At 38.3% G+C, this 6,951-nt stretch overlaps 1 long non-coding RNA gene across 1 annotated transcript; it reads left to right on the forward strand.

Annotated features, from left to right (window-relative positions):
* The first annotated feature begins 1,234 nt into the window (after positions 1-1,234).
* On the forward strand, positions 1,235-4,418 carry LOC307038062. The gene is made up of 2 exons (XR_013807875.1): positions 1,235-1,316; positions 2,047-4,418. It is a non-coding gene; the product is annotated as an uncharacterized lncRNA (long non-coding RNA).
* The last annotated feature ends 2,533 nt before the right edge of the window (positions 4,419-6,951 follow it).

Below are 6,951 nucleotides of genomic sequence, written 5' to 3' on the forward strand. Positions count from 1 at the left end.
ACATGCTCTTACACAGGCTGAGCTGCAGTGCACATAATGTTTAGCTGGTCTCTACTTGTCTCTCTCAGGCCTGGCCAGTAAACTTCAGAGGCAGATCTGTTTGTTTACAGCAGCAGCCCAAGTAGGCGTAAACAGACCACCCTGGGAACAGGTATGGTAGACCCAGTACAGTTCGTTTCTGGTTGACACTGCATGTTAGTTGTCACCTTTGTGTTTCATGGCCAGTGTGATCATATTAAAGATGCCTGTTAGGACAGCAGAATGCAAACTTCTATCCATCAAACTGAATTGCTGTATCATGTGTTCAGTGTTGGCAGTAGGTGCCCTGAGCTACATGGCCTCTACTGAAAAGGGTCAACAGAAGCCTGCAAAATAACAGGTATGCATTAGGTGAGGTATACTGGTCTAAGATAAACTGGCATTAGTTTCCAAATGACCTTTGTATGTCTGGTTTACTGTATGTTGACTGGAAGTATAGCAGCAATCATGTTTTGTTGATATACTATACACCAAACCAATAAATAGTTGAAAACACATTACTGATATTGCTTTTGTCACAATGGGAACACAACTAGAGTTCAAAGCCTGAGACAGGTTCTTGTATTTGTAATTGTGTGACACACTACTGTCAGAGACAAGCTATGATGATATTTGATCAGTTTGAAGAGGCACAGGCATCTGAATTAATTGCAAGAATATTCCTACTGTACATTAATTAAATACTCAGATAAACATAACATATTAGTATAACAATGTTACCAAAGCAATACAGGCTTTTGAGTCAGAGCCGCATGCTGCCATAAAACATATTGCTTTCGTTTATTTAGTCAGATACAGAAATTATAACAGCATGTTTTGATCCCATGTATCCCGTGCATTACCATTCTTCTTCCATATAGGCCTACACATTTGCAAGTTTTTTTTGTAAAATCAAACTTAGAACATACTTTAGTCTTCCTGTAATGAAGGCATAGTTGAGTAAGTCAACAACATTGTGGTCTTTAACTAAGCTTGACTTGATATGAGAGTTAAAAAAATGATCCACTTATGCACATATACAAACAATGAGAAAAGATTCATACAAACACTTTAATTTTGTGTTACAGAATTGACTTGTTTCTACTGTACAGTTGCAGTTCTGCCCACATCCTGCTCATTCCTCTCGTCTGCAACCCCTTCGCATTCTCCGTTTGCATTTCCTCTTGTGTATTTTACTATACAGGTCCATGATGGCGGAGAAACTGTCAGATATTGTGACTTTCTTGTGAGGTCGAGGTGTCCCGGAGGACACGATCAATTTCATTGAAGAGCAAAAGGTATTTTTCTGAATATAAGATGGACCACTCACATTGTGTTACTCAGAGTAGGATCTTGAACGTTTTCTATTGTTGTCCATTATCAGTAATCAATATATGTACCTCTACATTACTTCATCATGATTGTGGCCCTTCAAATAAAGTGCTGGGTTGGCTCAAAAACCGAACATATGATTGTTGGCAGCCACGTTGGGAATCCACATGTAATAACTTTATTTGGATTACATGTACATGATACTTCAAATTAACCTTTTTCCAATTAAATAACTGATCATTGAGGTGGGGGTCAACGATTATTATCTAATGGATATGTTTTGTTTATAAGACATAACTTCGAAGTACAAAAGTCCTGACTTTATTGGAAGGGTCATTATTATTGTTATTCTGGAATTAAGTCATACCTAAAATACTGTGAGTTTTGAACATTCCTCAATGAATTTATATTTTTCAAAAATTCAACATCAATGTCATTTAGGAACTTGTTATAATTCACATGAAGTAGTAAAGAAAGTGTTACCAAAAAAACAACTTATTTACTGAAGTTGTGTAGGAATAAGATATGTTGTTGTATTACTAACTAAATCTTTAGAGAAGCAGAGGTGTGCTTGTCATCTGAACTGGCCTGTTTAGATAACTATCATGTTAGGCTTAATATTACTTTTAAATATATAAGGTACGTGTCTCATCCTTCATCTTAAGTAACAGACATGCTCATATTCTCTATTTACAGATTAACAGAGAGGTCATCCTCCTGATGGAAGGTGCTCAGCTGACCAATTATCTTCCATCTTATGGAGACAGGATTGCTCTGTTTAATTTTTGCAAGCATCACACTAACACATCAAAGCGAAAAGAGGGTTTGTTTGAAAAAACTAAGGCAGAAGCTCAAACTAAGAAAGGAAGGCCACAGTGAAGAGGAGGTGCCAGAAACGTCCCACAAATCAAGAAGAAAAGCTAAACAGTCCACAAGAAATATAGAAATAGGATGGGTTCACACTATTGATGAAGTAACAACACAGGTCAGAGGAAAGCAAGGTCGGGGCCCAAGGAAGGTCCCAATTAGCGTTCACGGAGGTTTTAACGACATATTAAAAGAAGGAAAGGTCAAGAATCTGATTTCAAATTTGACGTTTGGGACTTCAAGCAAAATCCTTTCCCGAATGATGTTTCTATCGAAATGATATATGACACTGTCAAACTCCCACTTTTGCGCTTCTACATAGCAACTCAACCTAAATCAGTGCTGTATAAAGAGGCTCATGATGACTCTCACTGTGATAGTTTTGTGTCTGAGCTTGATTTACTGCCACAGAATAAACAGTCCACACTGGAGTTCACAATAGAGACAAATAATCAGTTGATGACAGATGAATCTCATGACTACCTTCCAGAGGGGTTCATTATTTCTGAAGAAAGCGTCACAGAAGAAAGCGTCACAGAGTCCTCAGTAAACAGAGAGAACCCTGCAAGCCCATTTGCCAACATTAACAGTGATCCTATCACTTTGTCTGCAGAAAAAACTATACTGTTTTCGAAGCAGATACCTCTGACCCCGAGATCACTTTTAGTCCAGCACAAACAGGGGCTGGTGACAATCTTAGTAGCACACTGATATATCAACCTGATGAGCTCCCCCAAAGCCCTCTTCGGATTTTGCCAGACATTACTTTGGTTTTACACCATTCAAACAGCTTCAATTAAGTGATAGCAGCATTTTCTGACCCTGACATTATGTACAAAACATTAAAAGTGAAACGTCTACTTCCCGACCACTCAGTAGAAAAGGGTAGTGGGTCTGGAGTTGTCAGAGATGTCTACAGTAGCTTCTGGGAAGAGTTTTGTGAACGATGCACCCTTGGAACAACTGTAAAAGTGCCTTTCCTCAGGCATGATTTCTCTACTGCTCCATGGAAAGCTATTGGGAGAATTTTTGTGAAAGGATTTAAAGATTGCCAGTACATGCCAATCAAGCTAGCTCCACCTTTTCTAGAGGAAATGCTGTTTGGGGCAGTGCACAGTAACCTGCAGACAAGCTTCCTGCAGATTTTTCTTCTGTTGATGCTGATGAACTTCTTGACGTGCTTAACAGCTATGAATGTAGGAAGAGGGTCAGTGCTGCTAGTCTCCCAGAAATCTTGCATGAAATATCTCACAAAGAACTGGTAAAAAAAACAATGTTTATCATCGACTGCTGGAGAGAGATCACATTGACACATATGCATCTGAACTCTTGGGAATTCACCAAAATGTACAGTGACCTCAGACCAACACCAAAGAAGGTGTTAAGTGTATTACACTTTCCTGCAGAGATGAAATCAAAGGAAGCTGAGGTCACACTTCACCTGAAGAGATACATCAGGGAACTTGATGAGGAAAAGCTTGGAAGATTTTTGAGGTTCTGCACTGGCTCTAATGTGTTGACATCTGGTGAAATCCAAGTGGAGTTCATAGCTCAAAGCAGTTTCACAAGAAGGCCAATTGGACGTACATGTGGGATGATATTGCAACTGTCTGACAACTATGATAGTCTTCCTGACTTCCGCAGTGAGTACAATTATGGACATTGTTTAGGCAGGAATATTGATATTGAAAGCTGTTGGCCAGAAATTCTCGTTCTCATTTTAAGCTTACAGTAAGTGTGACAATTATTTGCACAAGCAAACAGATACATTCTTTAAAACATGCTGAAAATTAACATTCACACACATTCTTGTTGATTACAGAAGAGGGTTCTGAGACACTGTTTAATAGTCTCTTGTTTACAGAAAGAATGACTGTTAGTCCTACATGTGCATACTAAAAAGGAATTGTATTTTTTTTGAGTAATTCTTTTATGAAAGTATGGATGATTTCAACGGGTTTCAAGGCTCTTTAGGTTTGACATAATTGTACTTAATGTACTTGTACTTACTCATTCAGAGTAAAATATTGTTCAACACTCATAAGGTCATTTTTTTCTTATTTAAATACATTTGATCAGTAAAACATTAATGACATTTTGTTGATATTACATATACAATAATATCTTTGTTATTTTCAGCACAGGACACAGATTATACAATGTATCACTGGCTCTGCAATAAAGCAATATCACTGCTCCAATTAGGTGTATAATGCTTTTGTTTTTCATTGCTCCATCATTTTATGAATTGAAATATGATTTATTTCTTATTATCTCTGCACCTTCCTTAACTTTCCAAAGGGTCTGTAATGTTAACATAGTTAGGTTACAATAATAGGTGACAGTGTTTCGGCAAATTTGAAGTGTATTTTCCGAGGCAGTGCAGAAACAAAATACCCATTATGATGGGCTATTTAAATAGTTTCAAGTATTTCATTTCTTAAGAGTGAATACAGTTCCACTGCACTATATGCATCCACAGGATGCATATAGTGCAGTGGAACCCATTAGGAGAAGGCACAGTCCAAAAACAGTCTCATCACAGGGGTACTGCCCTTTTGGGATGCACTCCTCCTTGCACACTGCAACCTCCTCAGGGAGAATACACTGGAGTCTATCCTTTGCTGCTCCATAGAGCTGTGGCATAGAGAACATGAGAATGGGGCGTCCCCCCTGAAACCCATGGACAGGCCTCGATCTTATTTGGTGTGTGCTCCATGTTCTAACAACCTCATCAAGTTCTTCCTGTGTGACAAAATATCAAATTAAAGTAGGCATAGTTGCAGTCAACATAAACAATTTAACATTAAAATGCAGACTGAATTTAACTGACACGAAAATACAGCCTATAATGATTTCCCTCTAGTTAGTAGGTTTTTACGTAGTTAGAACAGAGTTACCAGGGACTTCAAAAACTGAAGAAAGCTGAAGTGACGTGGGTTTATTTCCACAAGTTGTAATACTAATAATCTGGTTACTGTATGTAGGCCTACTCATAACGTGTATAATATGGATGTATGTTATGTAGCAATTACCTGTAAAAGGTTGAGGAAGCAGAATTGTACCAGGTTTTTATCCAGGAAATCTCCTGTGAAATATCCATCATCTTTGAGGGTTTTAAAAGTGTCCATCCAAAATTGTACACTCTGTTTACGCAGGACCCCCCACCACGATTCTATCCGCTGATTGGCCGTACTGCATCCGTAAATAAAGCTCCCTTCTCCGGCATGATGATCCGTATGATTTCTACGCAAGAACAGCTGCATTTCCCTGACATGCCCATTTTCGGTATCTGGGTCGGCAGGCATCCGCTGTGGACAGCCTCCAATGCGCGTGAGACTAAATCCGTCAATGCAGCCATTTATTGCAATGCCATAAGGCTTTAGTTTGTCATATGAGTCCATATGCCACAAGGCGTTGGGACCTCTGCTGTGGTACTGTTGGCGCTGTAGACGTCTTGCTCGTCATAGTTCGACTCCTTCTGGATCCAAAGCCTTGATTACAAGTCTCATCGTTTCTTGTGAAACAACAAATCCCCTTTGAACAGCTCGTAGATGTAACCAACGATAGCCTTGTAGTCGGCCAGAATCAGCCATTTCCTCCTGCAGAAAGGAGAAAATCTCCTCCAAGTCCGTTTGGTTCTTTCTTCGAAATAGACATAGTTTCTTGCACAACCTTTTCAATGTTCTAATACTTATGATAATCTGATTTCGTTATTTGAGAAACCTAAACTAAAGTACTGCTTCACAAGATGCTCCACATTCCTCCTTTTATTGCAGGACGCTGCTGTTGTCTCCTTCTCAAGTCACTCATGAAACTACGACTTAATATTATATTCTCGTAATATTACGACTTTATTCTCGTAATTATGACTTTATTCTCGTAATATTACGACTTTATTCTCGTAATTATGACTGTATTCTCGTAATGTTACGACTTTATTCTCGTAACTATGACTTTATTCTCGTAACATTACGACTTTATTCTCGTAATTATGACTTTATTCTCGTAATGTTACGACTTTATTCTCGTAATTATGACTTTATTCTCGTAATATTACGACTTTATTCTCGTAATTATGACTTTATTCTCGTAATATTACGACTTTATTCTCGTAATTATGACTTTATTCTCGTAATGTTACGACTTTATTCTCGTAACTATGACTTTATTCTCGTAACATTACGACTTTATTCTCGTAATTATGACTTCATTCTCGTAATGTTACGACTTTATTCTCGTAACTATGACTTTATTCTCGTATTATTACGACTTTATTCTCGAAATCTCTCTGTTTTTTTTTTCTAAGTGTGGCCCTAATACTCCGTCGTATGTAAGTGCTACTGAAGTGGAAATGTCAGACTCAGAGTAGAAGAAAAAACTCATTTTGAGAAAACAACCTTTAAAGATTTCAGTGTGGCGCTAGCTAAACCCTCCTGTTCTTTGGATTACAGCTTGCGCCTCGACGCATTCAGTGAAGGTATTTCATGTTCGGGGTCATTTGTTTTTTGTATAATCTCGCTTCTTGCAAGTGACAATTGTTGTTGTCTTCTCTGTGAAAGTTTTTTTTGCCGTTCTTTTGCCATTTTGAGATTTAAATTTCTAGCGGAAAGCTAACCAGGAAGTGTTTTAGCACACCATGTGACGCATCTGAACGAATCACGTTGTCAGAAGTTGACACCAGCCAATGAGATTTCGATTCTTGGTTTAAGACCCTTTTGTACTTTCACAATT

The sequence above is a fragment of the Notothenia rossii genome (assembly GCF_949606895.1).
Source record: "Notothenia rossii genome assembly, chromosome: 4".
Taxonomy (NCBI): Eukaryota; Metazoa; Chordata; class Actinopteri; order Perciformes; family Nototheniidae; genus Notothenia; species Notothenia rossii.